Source organism: Pan paniscus, chromosome 12, assembly GCF_029289425.2.
Source record: "Pan paniscus chromosome 12, NHGRI_mPanPan1-v2.0_pri, whole genome shotgun sequence".
Taxonomy (NCBI): Eukaryota; Metazoa; Chordata; class Mammalia; order Primates; family Hominidae; genus Pan; species Pan paniscus.
In genome coordinates, this window is record NC_073261.2 from 108,626,551 (window position 1) to 108,644,615 (window position 18,065).

Below are 18,065 nucleotides of genomic sequence, written 5' to 3' on the forward strand. Positions count from 1 at the left end.
GGAAAGCATCATTCTCAGCAAAGTGTCGCAAAGACAAAAAACCAAACACCGCATGTTCTCACTCATAGGTGGGAACTGAACAATGAGAACACTTGGACATAGGAAGGGGAACATCACACACTGGGGCCTGTTGTTGGGTGGGGGAAGGGGGAGGGATAGCATTAGGAGATATACCTAATGTTAAATGACAAGTTAATGGGTGCAGCACACCAACATGGCACATGTATACATATGTAACAAACCTGCACACTGTGCACATGTACCCTAGAACTTAAAGTATAATAAAAAATAAAATAAAATGTCAATAACCCCCTAAAACTTCAACCCCCTTCCTTGCTTTATTTTTAATCCACAGCATTTATCACTCTCACAAATATACTTAGACATATACTTTTTAATTTCATTGTCTTATTTACTGTTTGCTTCTCCACTCCAATATGAGCTCCCTGAGTGCAGGGATTTGTGTCTGTGTTACATATCACTGCATTCCAGTCCCTAGAACTTCATGGTAAATTCTTAACAATTTATTTGCTGAATTAATGAATTAATGAGTTGGTTGACATTTGCCAATAGCTTAGCTACTGGCTGCTTCCATTCTGTATGAAATTTTAAAGTCTCTCTTGCCCACTGCATTAACTGGGAAAAAAGAAAAATCACAACAAACGTGCTTTTGAAATGGTGGTCACCACAGAAGACAAGTAGCTTATTTATCAACCACTGCAGATGGCAGGTACATGTTTTTCCTTAATTAGGACAGTTTTTATTAAAGACAAGATAGATAAGTTCTAATATACATACACCTACAAGTTATTGGCTGGATCAAATTATATCATAAAACAAATACCAAAAAGTACATGGAAAAATTGGGGATGTGGCATAAAATCAACAAAAGCACACTAACCCAGATTGTAATAGAAGTGATGCTGGCTGATAAGATCATCATACAGATTCCACCTGGCTAGTACTAAAAGGAAACGGACAATGTACACACTCATGAGTAAGAGTACATGGCAAATCACCATATTAACATTGCTTGACTTAACCTACAGTTGTTAAAATGTAAAATTACCCATCTTAAGGCATGGCTGCTTACATATTAAACTAGTAAAAAATGCATTTAACACTAGTAAAGATCTAAAGGGGCAGGGCTGTCTTCGCATAGATGTATAAAAAGCACTTTATCCCATCCTATAAGCTGGAGGGCTTTGTTTTCATAAAAACCACCAGTTTTAGAATAATCTATCAATCAAAGCTAAGACTAGACCTTTTGTAATTCTTATCAAATATAAGTCAAGGACAAATAAAGTACTATTTTATGTCAAATACATCCTTATATAGACATACTCAAGTCACTCACATTAAAACACACACACACACACACAGTCTCCCAACCTCAAATTCCTCTCTGTAACACAGCTTCTTGAAATTATTTTCTACATTCACCCTTCCTTTTATTCTACAATTCTTGACCTAATACCCCATTTTTAAGCGTTTTTGCTAAGGGCATCTCCAGGTGACCAAACCGAAAGGACACTTCCCAATCTGCATATCTGCATCTGTCCATAGCATTTGTCCTACTGACCTCCCCTGCTTCTGCAATTCACTAACACCATTTGCTGTGTTCTCTCCCACTTGTCTGACTACTCATGTTTAGTTTTCTGTGAAACTCTGTGTCCTCTTCCCAAATCTTAAATCTGGGGTCACAAAATATTAATAAAATGCCTGCAGGAGCAAGGCAGGGACCCAAAATGAGAGGAGGAGGACACCTGGCCACTGTAACTACTAGGGAACACCGGTCTTGCTGAAGGAGGGCACTGGCCAACTGTTGTCCCTTATCTGTGGGTATCAGGTGGCCAGATCACCTAGTTTGTCAAGAACACCAACAAATTTTATTTTTATAAAAAACTTCCCGATTTTTTAAATGTTGGCAACTATGGTTCTTCCTGTTTTAATATCATCAACCAAGGTGAAGACATCTGCAGCCTGGACACAATCTGCAGGCCTCCAGCTTTGTGTCATCTCCCCACCCGGCCTCACCCACCACAATGGCCTCCTCCTTGTGCCTCTGCTCTTCTCATTGGCCAATGTTATCTGACAGTGGAGCCCAGATGTGCATCTCCAGCCCAGTCTCCCTCTTGCATTCCAGACTCACAGAGCTGCCTACCAGATGTGTCCTTCTGAATGTCCCACTGGGGCCTTACAATAAGCCATCCACATTTTCCCTTCATCCTCTATTCCCTTCATACCCGCTTACTCAGGCCAGACACCTGGAGATCATCCTAGGCTCCTCCTTTTCCCTCGCCGCGGAGGCCTGTTGGCAGCCAGCCAGCACTGAGGGTAAGCAAATACACATCCCCATTGCCTCTCAACTCGATTTTTTTTTCTATCCCTCCTGCATCTGCCTTAATCCAGATACTCGGTATTTTTCCACTGGTTCACCACAACAGACACCTAACTGTCCCCCATGCCTTAGGCCTATTTCCATTCCCTACCCTCAATTTCTTCCTTCACACTAAGCTGAAGTTACCCTTAACATGCACATTGGATTAAATTATACCCTACTCACCATACTTAAAGTCCCCACATGGCTCTTTCGGCCTTCAGGGTAAACTCTGGATCCAGAATGCTTGAGTTGGTATCCTGGATTCGGCACTCACTAGCTGTGTGACCTTGGGTCAGTCATTTAGGTTCTTTGAGCTTCAGTTTCCCTATTTATAAAGCATGGATACTAAATATCAGATACCACAGAGAAGTTATGAGGATTAAAAATGAGATAATACAAATAAAACACTGTGTGCTTGGGATATAAAAATGTTCAATTAAATGTTAGCTATTATAATTGTTATTATTATTATTCCTTATCCACTAGCCTTGCCTGTCACAAACCAACTGAAACTCTAGAACAATAAAGAATTAGTGAAAAACAGCTGGACGCGGTGGTTCATGCCTGTAATCCCAGCACTTTAGGAGGCCGAGAAAGGCAGATCACCTGAAGTCAGGAGTTCAAAACCAGCCTGGCCAACATGGTGAAACCCTGTCTCTACTAAAAATACAAAAATTAGCCGGGTATGGTGGCACATGCCTGTAGTCCCAGCTATTCAGGAGGCTAAAGCAGGAAAATTGCTTGAACCTGGGAGGCAGAGGTTGCAGTGAGCCAAAATCACACCACTGCACTCCAGCCTGGGCGACACAGCGAGACTCCATCCCCCACCAAAAAAAAAATTAATGAAAATCTCCAGAAGTGCTCCAACTTCTCACAACTCCAGGTCTCTGCACTTGTTTGGTCTGCTCAGAATGTCCTTCAAGACTCAGCTCTATCATATTCTCCAGAACCAACCCCAGACCCCAGACCTCTCCCTACCTCAAAACCAGGCTCCCTTCCACTGCATCCCACCTACCAGTACCTGCCTCCATCAGAGTACTTAACTTGCTGAAATGCAGTAGAACAGTTTACTCATTGTCTCCACACTGCACCGTGAGCTCTGCAAAAGTAGGCCTATTTTTTCTTAATTTTTGTATCCTTAATGCCCAGCCAAAAGTAATGAATAAGCAAACAATCTTTTTTAATCCCAAGATCAATGCAGAGAACCAGGCATTAAGATGATTCCCCACTTATGAATGAGGAAATTGAGGTTTCAAATAGTTAAATGGAAAGCAGAGGTGGCAGCCACAGAGACCATGCCCGCTCTCCAATGAGCCCCATATTGGGGAGGCACATCGTACTCTTTGCTTCTGTAGGGGGTGGTTGTTGTCTGTCCTGACACAGCAGGCTCATGTCCTTAAATTCAACTGTATTTTGGCTTTTTATCTCCCTAAATGAGTGTTTAAACAATACCAATTACTTATATCACCTCATGCCCTTTCTGTGAAGAGCTACAAAACATCTACAAAGCACCAGGATAAATAGAAGAGTCACAGTTTGTTATGTGCTTATCTCTATAAAGTATGTATGTCCAGTCTTCTTCGTAGTGTCCATGACAAAATAACTTTTCTGGAAAACCTTTATATAGTGCTTACTTTGTGCCAGGCACTATTTGAAGCATTTTACTTTATGCTACCTAATGCTAGATAAATAGATACTATTATTACTCCCATTCTGCAAATGAGGATACTGAGGCCACAGGGGTTAAATAACTTGCCCAGCCAAAAAGAAGTGGAGCTAAGATTTGAATCCAGGAGTAAAAGCACAGATTCTGTAACTACCATTTTCTGTTTGTATAATGTAGCTAAATTATTAAAATTGTTCCTTGAGGTTTCTTCATCTGTTGATAAATAGATGATAGATAGATAGATGACTGACAGCAAAAGATAGATGTAATATAATAATAATATAATAAGATAATAGTACCTACATCAAAATTTGATTACAAGAAATAAATGGGTTAATATGTGGATCACATTTATAACAGTGTCTCACACATTATGTAAGTGCTATATCAATATTTACTATTGTGGTTTTTTTGTTTTGTTTTGTTTTGTCTTTTGTATTTTCGAGACAGAGTCTCACTCTGTCGCCAGGCTGGAGTGCAGTGGTGCGATCTCGGCTCACTGAAACCTCCACCTCCCGGGTTCAAGCGATGCTCCTGCCTCAGCCTCCTGAGTAGCTGGGAATACAGGTGTGCTCCATCACGCCCAGCTAATTCTTGTATTTTTAGCGGTGACGGGGTTTCACCATGTTGGCCAGGATGGTCTCGATCTATTAACCTTGTGATCCACCGGCCTCAGACTCCCAAAGTGCTGAGATTACAGGCCTCAGCCACCGCACCCAGTCTATTGTTATTTTTTCACTAAGTATTGCCAGAGCCCTGAGTGCCATCTGAGAAAGAACTGGAATTGAAAGTACACAGGAAATGCTGCCACCTATTTGATGCTAATTTGACCCACTCTAGGTAGACCTTGGAGCAAGACCAGCCTGCAGCAATACTGGGATGCCAGCAAAGTTGGTCTGCAGGGATTTAGTTTCCTCTGCCCCTTTGAGAACATCCCTTGCTCCCTCTCTGAAAATAATGTCCTCATGTTCTCTCCTTGCGCCCCTTTCAAACCAGTAGGAAAGGCTAGGAGATTAGTCTTTAAACTCTGGTGTGAAGTAAGACCTCTGGACGTTTCCTACATCTATTAGGGTTCTTTGGACACAAGCAGCAGCAACTGGTTGCAGCTAACTCAAACAAATGTAATTTTTTCAGATGGCTATGTGAAGCTCCTAGAACCAAAGAGAAGCCTGAAAAGCCACACCTGGAAACAGGCAGGAGTCAGGGCCCTTCTGAGGAACCTGAAAGTTGAAATTACAGGAATAATCAATATCATTAAAATGGTCATACAACTCAAAGCAATCTACAGATAGATTCAATGCTATTCCTATCAAACTATTAATGTCATTTTTAAAGAATTAGACAAAACTACTTTGAAATTCATATGGAACCAAAAAAAGAGCCTGAATAGCCAAAGCAATCTTAAGCAAAAAAGAAAAAAAAACCTAGAGGCATCACATTACTGACTTTAAGCTATACTACAAGGCTACAGTAACTAAAACAGCATGGTACTGGTATAAAAACAGACACACAGACCAATGGAAGAGAACAGAGAACCCAGAATTGAAGCCACATACCCACAACCATCTGATCTTCAACAAAGTCAACAAAAATAAGCCATAGGGAAAGGACTCCCTAATCAATAAATGGTGCTGAGATAACTGGCTAACCATATGCAGAAGAACAAATTTGAACCCCTACTTATAACCATGTAAAAAAATTAACTCAAGATGGATTAAAGTCTTAAATGTAAGATCTCAAACCATAAAAATCCTGGAAGAAAACCTGGGTTTTCTTTCTAGAAGTCATTTATTAAAGGAAATACCTTTCTCAACATCAGCCTTGGCAAAGAATTTGTGGCTAAGTCCTCAAAAGTAATTTTAACAAAAATAATTGACTAGTGGGACCTAATTAAACTAAGAAGATTCTGCACAGTAAAAGAAACTATCAAAGAGTAAACAGACAGCCTATAGAATGGGAGAAAAAAATTGCAAATTATGCATCTGACAGAAGACTAACATCCAGAATCTATAAGAAATTTAAATCGACAACAAAGAACAAATAACCCCATTAACAGACACTTATCAAAAGAGGACATACAAGTGGCCAACAAACATATGAAAAAATGCTCATCATCACTGATGATCAGAGAAATGCTGGCAAGGTTGCTGAGTACACACTGTTGCTGGGAATTTAAGTTAGTTCAGCCATTGTGGAAAGCAGATTGGAGATTTCTCAAAGAACTTAAAACAGAACTACCATTCAACTCAGCAGTCTCATTACTGGTATATCCAAAGAAAATAAACATTCTACCAAAAAGACGCATGCATTTGTATGTTCTTCATGGTCTAATCACAATAGCAAAGACATGGAATCAACCTAGTTGCCCATCAACAGTGGATTGGATAAAGGAAAGGTGCTACATATACACCATGGAATATTACACAACTGTAAAAAAGAACAAAATCATGTTCTTTGCAGCAACATGAATGCAGCTAAAGGCCATTATCCTAAGAGAATTAACACAGAAATAGAAAATCAAATACCACATGTTCTCACTTATGTGAGTGGGAGCTAAATATTGGGTAAAGATGGACATAAAGATGGGAACAATAAACAATGTGGACTACTGATGGGGGAGGTAGCAAGGGGGGCAAGGGTTGAAAAACTACCTATTTGGTATTATGCTCACTACCTGGGTGACTGGTTCCATCATACCCCAAACCTCAGCATCAAGCAATATACCCAGGTAAACAAACCTGCACACATACCCCCTGAATCTGAAATAAAAGTGGAAAAAATGAAAAAAAGAAACTATAGGAATAATTTATAGAGGAAGAGATCTCTTCAGAGAGCCACCATAGGAAAGAACTCACTCTAGAGGTCTCTTCCATTCTCAAGTCACTCAACTGACAGTATCAGACTGGCTGAGCCCATACCACCTGTCCACCCAGTGGCTATACTGGGGCAGGGAGAAGAAGCTGGCAGAAGGAACCTCTTGGGAGATCTTAACAGTTACTTACAAAGTCAGTATTCAACAGTGCAGTATAATTACCCAAAGGGAATTAGGGGGACCTCAGGAAGATGAAACAGACATGTGGCCAAAAATTCCACTCAATCTTCCCAGAATTCTCAATTCCAAAAAAAAAAAAAAAAAGAGTCTAAGGAATTTCAGCCATCAAGGAACAAAACCAATTAACTATCTGGGTGACAGAGGCCCCTCTCCAATGCCCCCAAAGTCATAAGCCAGTGACATCATTTTGCTTCTACTTGTAATGCCCTTTGCCCCTCCGTGGATGGCTAGAGGGACGTTTCTAAACTATAAGTCACAGGCCAGGCACAGTGGCTCACAACTGTAACCCCAGCACTTTAGGGGGGCTGAAGCAGAAGAATCATTGCTTGAGTCCAGGAGTTCAAGACCAGTCTGGGCAACATAGCAAGGTCCCACCTCTACAAAAAAATAAAAATAAAAAATGAGTCAGATGTGGTGGTACCAGCCTATAGTCCCAGCTATTCAAGAGGCTGAGGTGGGAGGATCGCCTGAGCCCAGGAGTTGAAGGCTGTAGTGAACTATGATTGTGCCACTGCACTCCACTGGGCAACAGAGTGAGCCCATCTCTAAAAAATAAAAAGAAATAAATAAAAGAAATAAAAACATAGGTCAGAATATGCCAATACTCTATGTAAATCTTCAATAGCTTCTCAGCATCTTCAGGATGGAGTCTAAACTCTATCCTGTCTGTTTGGCCTCAGCATCCACCAATATACCTCATACCTCTGCCTTACTCCATCAAATTATTTACCATCCCCAGCTGCACCACACACTCTCCCTTCCAAACCTCGTCGAAGCTGTTCTCTCTGATTGAAGTGTCCTTTTCCCTTCTTTTCCAGTTAACTCCAGTTCTGTCTTCAAGAAATCAGTCCAAATGTCGCCTCTTCCAGGAAACTTTCTCTCAGTGTACTCCCTACCTTCCCACATACACGCACCTAATGCTACACAAGCACCTCACCTTTGTGCCTGCAGAATGGTATTTCTTGGCAATATCACTGACATATGGTGGCATCAGTGCCTGCTACACAGTAAACACGTGGGAGATGTCCAGTGAAAGTTTACTAAATGAACATTCCACTTAAAGGAAAAAACAAGGGTTTTCCTGCTCAAAATGTTGTGGAGAGGGCTGCTTGGGAGGTACCTTCTCACCATATTGGCTTTCCTAGGGACTCCAGGACATGGTGATTCAATGTCTGACTAAGCTGTTGTTTTTCTATACCCCATCTGAGCACCTGACATGTTGTAGAATTTCCAAAGGATTTTAGAAAAGTGTTTATTGCTGCTAGAAGAAAATAGAGTGGTTTTTGCCAAGCTATATAAATCTTCAGCATATTTACAGCAAAACTCTCAGAGGGCCAAGTGTCTATTGCTGTAGTATGTTGCCAGAGTGACTATTTATTTCGTGAGGTTAAAAAAAAAGTTTTACTTAACTTTTTAAAAGATATAATAAATATGATGGTTTATATAGCATCTAGACCATTCTTTGGAAGGTAGTAAAAATGTGTTTATGCTTCACAAACATCCGTATCCAGTCTCTGAAAACTATCCTGGGAGGATTTTTTAAACGCTTTGCCCAGAACTATCAATTATAACTAATCCTACACTTCATCAATATAAAAAAATTATAAAATAATGAGATCCCCAGGTAATGCAAGTCAAAAAAGTTTTAAATTTGACTTATTAAAATGAATTCTCACACCTATCCTTTCTCCAGCCCATTTTCTAAATTCACCCAGCTCTCTGAGTTTCCAAGTTCTCCATACAAGAAAGAACAAGGTAGAATTGAGCTGAGGAAGCAAAGGAGGTCTTTGGAAGAACACCCACACCCTCCAACAAGCCCAGCAGTGACGTTAGCCAGCTCAGGGCCAAGCCTCAGGAGATGGCTGTAGGCACCATCTCTGAACAGGTGCAGGCTTTCCTTCTGCCATGCAGAAAGTTCTCACTCCACAGCAAATACAAATGCACACTTGGGAAAAACAAACCCCAGGCAATCTGGAGTAAAACGTGGCTTTCTCTACCTGATGTTCACAATCAAAGTTTCTGTGAGTTTCCTACTGAAGTCAGTTTAACAAGGGAAATTTGAAATAGTTCCACACTCAATCTATTTGGTGGTATCTGAAGAAGGTCACAGTAGAATGGCCTGAACAGGGTTTGTGGAGGACTGTTATTGTCTGTTACACAAAAAAATATAATATGCTCTTTTGTGGTTTGTCTACTTACATCAAATTAGCTAAGCAGTCCACATTAGTGAGCACTGTCCCATCTAGGGTGTGTGTTTGCATGGATGGGTGTGTGGTGCAAGTGTGTGGCCCCCTTCCTAGGAGAGAAAACTCATCTCCTCCCTTCTACATCATATAGTGCTCGGGTCCTGGTACTCAAAACCATGTCACTGTGCACTCATTAGGGCTTATATCTGCTTTGGTGGGGCAGTCTGAAACCTGATCCTAGTGTCTAATGATGTCTGCATGGAAATTGTTTCTGAGTTGCTCACATAACATAAATGAAGGACTGTAAAACAGGGCTTGCTTACGTATTCTTAACTCCATTGATGTGGGTTATAGGGATGACTGGTAAAAAGCAACTAAAAGCAAATCTACTGGAATTCAGGGCCACATTAAACTGTCCATCCTGTACTCTTTACTTCAAACCCCCATACATATATATAAAAAAAAAACAACTGGCTCCTGGGATCATGGCAGAGGGGAGGAAGGACTAGATTGCAGCTCCGGCATGTGGAGGCTCGCATTGTGAATTTTAGCTTCAGATTGGCTGCAAGAACAAATCAGAAATACTGAGAGGACCACAGACCCTCTGAAGGAAGCAGACTGCTCCTGCAGGACCCAGGAGACCCGCAAATACTGTGAGTGCCCCAACTGCGGAAGTGGGAAAGGCAGACCCTCCTCCCCCAAACACACACCCCCAGTGGAGAAGCTGAAGGTCTGTTTGCAGGAGAAGTTTCCAACTTTACCTGGAGCTGAGTCAAGTTAGAGAGCCGAGCGAAATACAGAGGAAGCAGCAGAAAAGCCCTGGGAGCTCACTGGGTCCCCAAGCAGCCCATTCCTGCCTGGCACCACGGGGATCCATCATGAGGGTGGCCAGAGATGCAGGGGGTAAAATTCAACAAGGAGAAGGAATTCTCTAGGCAAACTCTGTAACAATTTGAACGGGGCGAGGTTGCGAATCCTAATCTGGCATGCAGACTTCACAGGCCAGGAAGAACTAAAGCCCTTTCTTTCTCAGCTGGGAGGCAGATGGCCTCGGGCAAGTTTTCAAGACCCTCTCACTCTCAACCTGGAAACAGACTCCTGGCTGTAGGAGGGGACACGGTGGGAGTGGGACCGGCCCTTCAGTTTGCATGGGAACTGGGTGAGGCCAGTGACTGCCAGCTTTCCCCCACTTAACTGAAAACCTGCATGACTCAGCAGAGGCAGCCATAACCCTCCTAGGTACACAACTCCAGTGACCTGGGAATCTCACCTCCATCCCCCACAGCAGCCACAGCAACACCCACCCAAGGAGAGTCTGAGCTCAGACACATGTGCCTGGCCCTACCCCCACCTGATGGTCCTTTCCTATCCACCTTGGTAATGGAAGACAAAGGGCATATAATCTTGAGAGTTCTAGGGCCCCACCCACTGCTGGTTCCTCCCCATACTAGCGCAGCTGAAAGTGCCACCTCCTGGCAGGCGGCCAACTACTAAAAAAATAGAGCATTAAACCACCAAAGCTAAGGATCCTCATGGAGTCCATTGTACCCTCCGCTACCTCCACTGCAACAGGCACTGGTATCCACGGCTGAGAGACCCATAGACAGTTCATATCACAGAACTCTGTGCAGGCAACCCCCAGGACCAGCCCAGAGCTGGGCAGACTCGCTGGGTGGCTAGACCCAGAAAAGAGACAACAATCACTGCAGTTCAGCTCACAGGAAGCCATATTCATAGGAAAAGGGGGAGAGTACTACATCAAGGGAACACCCCGTGGGACAAAAGAATCTGAACAACAGCCTTCAGCCCTAGACCTTCCCTCTGACAGAGCCTACCCAAAGGAGAAGGAACCAGAAAATCAACTCTGGTACTATAACAAAACAAGGCTCTTCAACACCCCCAAAAAAATCACACTAGTTCACCAGCAATGGATCCAAACCAAGACAAAATTCCTGATTTACCTGAAAAAGAATTTGGGAAGTTAGTTATTAAGCTAAACAGGGAGGGACCAGAGAAAGGTGAAGCCCAATGCAAGGAGATCCAAAAAAAACTATACAAGAAGTGAAGGAAGAAATATTCAAGGAAATAGATAGCTTAAAAAAAAAAACAATAAAAATTTCAGGAAACTTCAGACCCACTTTTAGAAATGTGAAATGCTCTGGAAATTCTCAGCAATAGAATTGAACAAGCAGAAGAAAGAAATTCAGAGCTCGAAGACAAGGTCTTCGAATTAACCCAATCCAACAAAGACAAAGAAAAAAGAATAAGAAAATGTGAACAAAGCCCCTAAGAAGTATGGGATTATGTTACATGACCAAACCTAAGAATAATCAATGTTCCTGAGGACGAAGAGAATTCTAAAAGCTTGGAAAACATATTTGGGGGAACAATAGAGGAAAACTTCCCCAGCCATGCTAGAGACCTAGACATCCAAATCCAAGAAGCACAAAGAACACCTGGAAAATTCATCATAAAAAGATCTTCACCTAGGTACACTGTCAACAGGTTACCCAAAGCCGAGACAAAGGAAATAATTTTAAGAGCTGTGAGACAGAAGCACCAGGTAACCTATACAAGAAAATCTATCAGATTAACAGCAGATTTCTCAGCAGAAACCCTGCAAGCTAAAAGGGACTAGGGCCATATCCTCAGTCTCCTCAAACAAAACAATTATCAGCCAAGAATTTTGTATCCAGCAAAACTAAGCATCATATATAAAGAAAAGATAGTCTTTTTGAGACAAACAAATGCTGAGAGAATTCACCATTACCAAGCCACCACTATAAGAACTGCTAAAAGGAGCTCTAAATCTTGAAACAAATCCTGGAAACACATCAAAACAGAACCTCTTTAAAGCAAAAATCACACGGGACCTGCAAAACAAAAATACAAGTTAAAAAGCAAAAACAAACAAACAAACAAAAAAAACTACACAGGCAACAAAGAGCACGATGAATGCAATGGTACCTCACATTTCAATACTAACATTGAATGTAAATGACCTAAATGCTCCACTTAAAAGATACAGAACTGCAGACTGAATAAGAATTCACCAACTATCTGCTGCTTTCAGGAGACTCACCTAACACATAAGGAATCACAGAAACTTAAAGTAAAGGGGTGGAAAAAGACATTTCATGCAAATGGACACCAAAAGTGAGCAGGGGTAGCTATTCTTCTATCAGACAAAACAAACTTTAAAGTAACAGCAGTTAAAAGAGACAAAGAGGGACATTATAAAAGGCCTTGCCCCACAGGAAAATATCACAATCCTAAACATATATGCACCTAACACTGAAGCGCCCAAATTTATAAAACAATTACTAACAGATCTAAGAAGTGAGCTAGACAGCAACAATATCAGGGGACTTCGATACTCTACTGACAACACTAGACAGGTCATCAAGACAGAAAGTCAACAAAGAAACAACGGACTTAAACTATACCTTGGAACAAATGGACTTAACAGATATATACAGAACATTTCATCCAACAACCACAGAATTCACATTCTATTCAATGCATGGAACTTTCTCCAAGATAGACCATATCATGGGCCATAAAATGAGCCTCAATAAGTTTAAGAAAATTAAAATTATGTGAAGCACTCTCTCAAACCACAGTGGAATTAAACTGGAAATCAACTCCAAAAGGAAACTTCAAAACCATGCAAATACATGGAAATTAAATAACCTGCTCCTAAATGAGCATTGGGTCAAAAATGAAATCAAGATGGAAATTTAAAAATTCTTCAAACTGAATGACAATGATGACACAAACTATCAAAACCTCTGGGATACAGCAAAGGCAGTGTTAAGAGGAAAGTTCATAGCCCTAAGTGCCTACCTCAAAAAGTCTGAAAGAGCACAGACAATTTAAGTCACACCTCAAAGAACTAGAGAATCTAGAACAAACCAAACCCAACCCCCACAGAAGAAAGGAAATAACCAAGATCAGAGTAGAACTAAATGAAATTGAAACAAACAAACAAAAAAAATACAAAAGATAAATGAAACAAAAAGCTGGTTCTTTGAAAAGATAAATAAAATTGATAGACCATTAGCAAGATTAACCTAGAAAAGAAGAGAGAAAATCCAAATAACCTCACTAAGAAATGAAGCAGGAAATATTACAACTGACACCACTGAAATACAAAAGATCATTCAGGGCTACTATGAACACCTTTACTCACATAAACTAGAAGACATAGAAGAGATGGATAAATTCCTGGAAAAATACAACCTTCCTAGCTTAAATCAGGAAGAATTAGCTACCCTGAACAGACTAATAACAAGCAGTGAGATTGAAATGGTAATTTTTACATTGCCAAAAAAAAAAGTCCAGGACCAGATGGATTCACAGCAGAATTCTACCAGACATTCAAAGAAGAATTGACACCAATCCTTTTGACACTATTCCACAAGATAGAGAAAGAAGGAATCCTCCCTAATTCATTCTATGAAGCAAGGATCACCCTAATACCAAAACCAGGAAAGGATATAACCAAAAAAGAAAACTACAGACCGATATCCTTGAAGAACACAGATGCTAAAATCCTTAACAAAATACAGCTACCTGAATCCAACAACATATCAAAAAGATAATCCACCATGATCAACTGGGTTTCATACCAGGGATGCCAGGATGGTTTAACATATGCAAGTCAATACATGAGATACACCACATAAACAGAATTAAAAAACAAAAATCACATGATCATCTCAATAGATGCAGAAAAAGCATTAGACAAAATCCAGCATCGTTTATGATTAAAACTCTCAACAAAATCGGCATACAAGGGACATACCTTAAGGTAATAAAAGCCATCTATGACAAACCCACAGCCAACATAATACTGAATGGGGAAAAGTTGAAAGCATTCTCTCTGAGAACGGGAACAAGACAAGGATGCCCACTCACACCACTCCTCTTCAACATAGTAGTGGAAGTCCTAGCCAGAGCAATCAGACAAGAGAAGGAAATAAAGGGCATCCAAATTGCTAAGAAAGAAGTCAAACTGTCACTGTTTGCTGGTGATATGATCGTTTACCTTGAAAATTCTAAGGACTCCTCCAGAAAGCTCCTAGAGCTGATAAAAGAATTCAGCAAAGTTTCTGGATACAAGATTAATGTACACAAATCAGTAGCTCTTCTATACACCAACAGCGGCCAAGCGGAGAATCAAATCAAGAACTTGACCCCTTTTACAATAGCTGCAAAAAAAATAAAATACTTAGGAATATACCTAACAAAGGAGTCAAAAGACTTCTACAAGGAAAACTACAAAACACTGCTAAAAGGAATCATAGACAAGACAAACAAATGGAAACACATCCCATGCTCATGGATGGGTAGAATCAACATTGTGAAAATGACCATACTGCCAAAGGCAATCTACAAATTCAATGTAATCCCCATCAAAATACCACCATCATTCTTCACAGACTTAGAAAAAACAATTCTAAAATCCATATGGAACCAAAAAAGAGCCCATATAACCAAAGCAAGACTAAGCAAAAAGAACAAATCTGGAGGCATCACACTACCTGATTTCAAACTATACTATAAGGCCATAGTCACCAAACAGCATGGTACCGGTATAAAAACAGGCACATAGACCAATGGAACAGAATAGAGAACCCAGAAATAAACCCAAATACTTACAGCCAACTCATCTTTAACAAAGCAAACAAAAACATAAAGTGGGGAAAGAACACCCTTTTCTTTATATATATATATATATATATATATATACATATTTTTTTATTATACTTTAAGTTCTAGGGTACATGTGCACAACATGCAGGTTTGTTACATATGTATACATGTGCCATGTTGGTGTGCTGTACCCATTAACTCATCATTTACATTAGGTATATCTCCTAATGCTATCCCTCCCCCATCCCCCGACTCCACACCCTTTTCAATAAATGGTGCTGGGATAATTGGCTAGCCACCTGTAGGAGAATGAAATTGGATCCTCATCTCTCATCTTATACGAAAATCAACAAGATGGATTAAGGACTTAAACCTAAGACCTGAAATTATAAAAATTCTAGAAGATAGCATTGGAACAATAACAAAAATTCTAGAAGATAACAATGGAAAAACCCTTCTAGATATTGGCTTAGGCAAGGATTTCATGACCAAGAACCCAAAAACAAATGCAATAAAAACAAAGATAAATAGCTGGGACCTAATTAAACTAAAGAGCTTTCACATGGCAAAAGGAACAGTCAGCAGAGTAAACAGACAACCCACAGAGTGGGAGAAAATCTTCACAATCTATATATCTGACAAAGGACTAATATCCAGAATCTACGACAAAAACAAACTCAAACAAATCAGCACGAAAAAAACAAAAAATCTCATCAAAAAGTGGGCTAAGGATATAAATAGACAATTCTCAAAAGAAGATATACAAATGGCCAACAAACATATGAAAAAATGCTCAACATCGCTAATGATCAGGGAAATGCAAATCAAAACCACAATGTGATACCACTTTACTCCTGCAAGAATGGCCATAATCAAAAAATCAAAAAACAGTAGATGTTGGAGTGGATGCGGTGAACAGGGGACACTTCTACACTGCTGGTGGGAATGTAAACTAGTACAACCACTATGGTAAACAGTGTGGAGATTCCTTAAAGAACTAAAAGTAGAACTACCATTTGATCCAGCAATCTCACTACTGGGTATCCACCCAGAGGAAAAGAAGTCGTTATTCGAAAAAGATACTTGCACACATGTTTATAGCAGCACAATTCACAATTGCGAAATCGTGGAACCAACCCAAATGCCCATCAATCAATGAGTGGATAAAGAAACTGTGATATATATATAGATAAAGAGATAGATAAATAGATAGATAGACAGATAGATCGATCATATGATAGAATACAACGCAGCCATAAAAAGGAATGAATTAACAGTATTTAAAGTGACCTGAATGAGATTGGAGACTATTAGTCTAAGTGAAGTAACTCAGGAATGGAAAAATCAAACATCATATGTTCTCACTGATATGTGGGAGCTAAGCTATGAGGATGCAAAGGCATAAGAATGATACAATGGACTTTGGGGACTCAGGGGGAAGAGTGGGAGCGGGGGGAGGGATTAAAAGAGTACAAATATTGTGCAGTGTATACTGTTCAGGTGATATGTGCACCAAAATCTCACGAATCACCACTAAAGAACTTACTCATGTAACCAAATACCACCTGTACCCAAATAACTTATGGAAAAATAAAAACAATAATAATAATAGAAGAGAAACAATAATAAAATAAAAATTACATGAGAAAGCAACGTGTGCTGCTTTAAGTCTAGAGAGGCTGGAAGAAGAAAATTCGGTTCTCATCACCAAAAAGATGCACCATGCTGACATTCAATTTCTAATTACATCAACAAGTCTGGGGAACCTGCTTAAAAAACAAAGTTCTCAGGTTTTGCATAAACTTTCACAAGACTCCTATGCTCACATCTCAAAAGAGCCTACTTTGTAGGAATTGTGATTTAAGGGGAAGATGAGAGGGCATGGGGACCCTGATACCTTTTTACACTGTGGCAAAGGTGGGTGGGTGGGTGGGTGGGTGGGTGGATGGATGGATGGATGGATGGATGGACATTTAAATGGGTGGTGGAAGAATGGGATGGATGGATGGATGGATGGATGGATGGATGGATGGATGGGGACACACAGATGAACACTGCCATACATGGTACTTTCCTTTCTTTTTACCCTTTTATCCCAGAGGAGACAAGCTCTGTCATGGAAGCTCAAGCCTGAGCCTCAGGGCTGAATCTCATCTTCGTAACATCTGAGCACCAAGGGAAGACTGGGGTCTTACATCAGTGGCCTCACGAAGGTACCATACTTAGAAAACTCAGATCTTAAAAACCCACACAAAAAAAATACTGCCAAGAAGTGTTTTGTCTGAACTCAAAGACAAGAATAATGAAATGCCTTTGCTACAACATCTCCACTCAATCCAAATCTACAAACAATAGTATTCAACCATGAAGTTCTCCCATCTCTTTGGCCAGTTACATTTTTATCTCAAGTAAATCATAGGAAATGCTTTTCGGTTCACCATGGCATGTCCATCAGGACTTAGGAAAGCCAATCCAGTGCACAGCAGAATAAAAGTAAAAAATATATAAGCATGTTGAAGCCCCAAATTTAGTCTGCTGGCATTCTTTTATCTCTATACACTAATTATTTGTCAGGATTTAAGCCAGCATTCCTAAAGTCCAGAGGCAGCAAATGACTTGACTGATTTTTGGAATAACTTTCCGTTCTATGGCCCTGTTTGTTTGTTTGTGTTTGTTTGTTTTTTTGACACGGAGTCTCACTCTGTCGCCCAGGCTCTATGGCCCTATTTATACTCTCATTCCCTACAACTACAAATTGATCACTGGATACTCTATCCTTCTTTAATGCCCCATCAGGTTATCTGTGACGGTCATTATTGATGTTTAGGCCAGTATATTCTGTTAAATGTGATGTGCTGGCTAATTTTATGTGTTAACTTGGCTGGGTCACAGGGTGCCCAGACATTTGGTCAAACATTATTCTCAGTGTTTCTGTGAGGGTATTTTGGAAGAGACTGGCATATAAATTGGTAGACTTTGAGTAAAGCAGACTGCCCTCTATAATGCTGGTGGGCTTCATTAAATCAGCTGAAAGCCTGAACAGAACAAAAAGCCTAGCCTCCCTCAAACAGGAAAGAATTTTCTAGCAACCTGCCTTTGGACTTCATTATAACATCAGCT

At 40.3% G+C, this 18,065-nt stretch overlaps 1 protein-coding gene across 4 annotated transcripts in view; it reads right to left on the reverse strand.

Annotated features, from left to right (window-relative positions):
* KCNS3 (potassium voltage-gated channel modifier subfamily S member 3) overlaps positions 1-18,065 on the reverse strand; it is a 59,350-nt gene that overhangs the window by 33,578 nt on the left and 7,707 nt on the right. Inside the window, exons 1-2 of one of the 4 annotated variants that reach the window (XM_055108219.1) lie at positions 10,049-10,212; positions 2,567-2,708 (exon numbers count right to left, since the gene is read on the reverse strand). The exons of 2 other annotated variants lie outside the window; for them this stretch is intronic. The gene's annotated coding sequence lies outside the window, so the exon portion shown is untranslated. Of the gene's footprint in view, positions 1-2,566; positions 2,709-10,048; positions 10,213-18,065 lie in introns of those variants that run through there. One more of the 4 variants, XM_034952654.3, reaches the window with a different exon arrangement.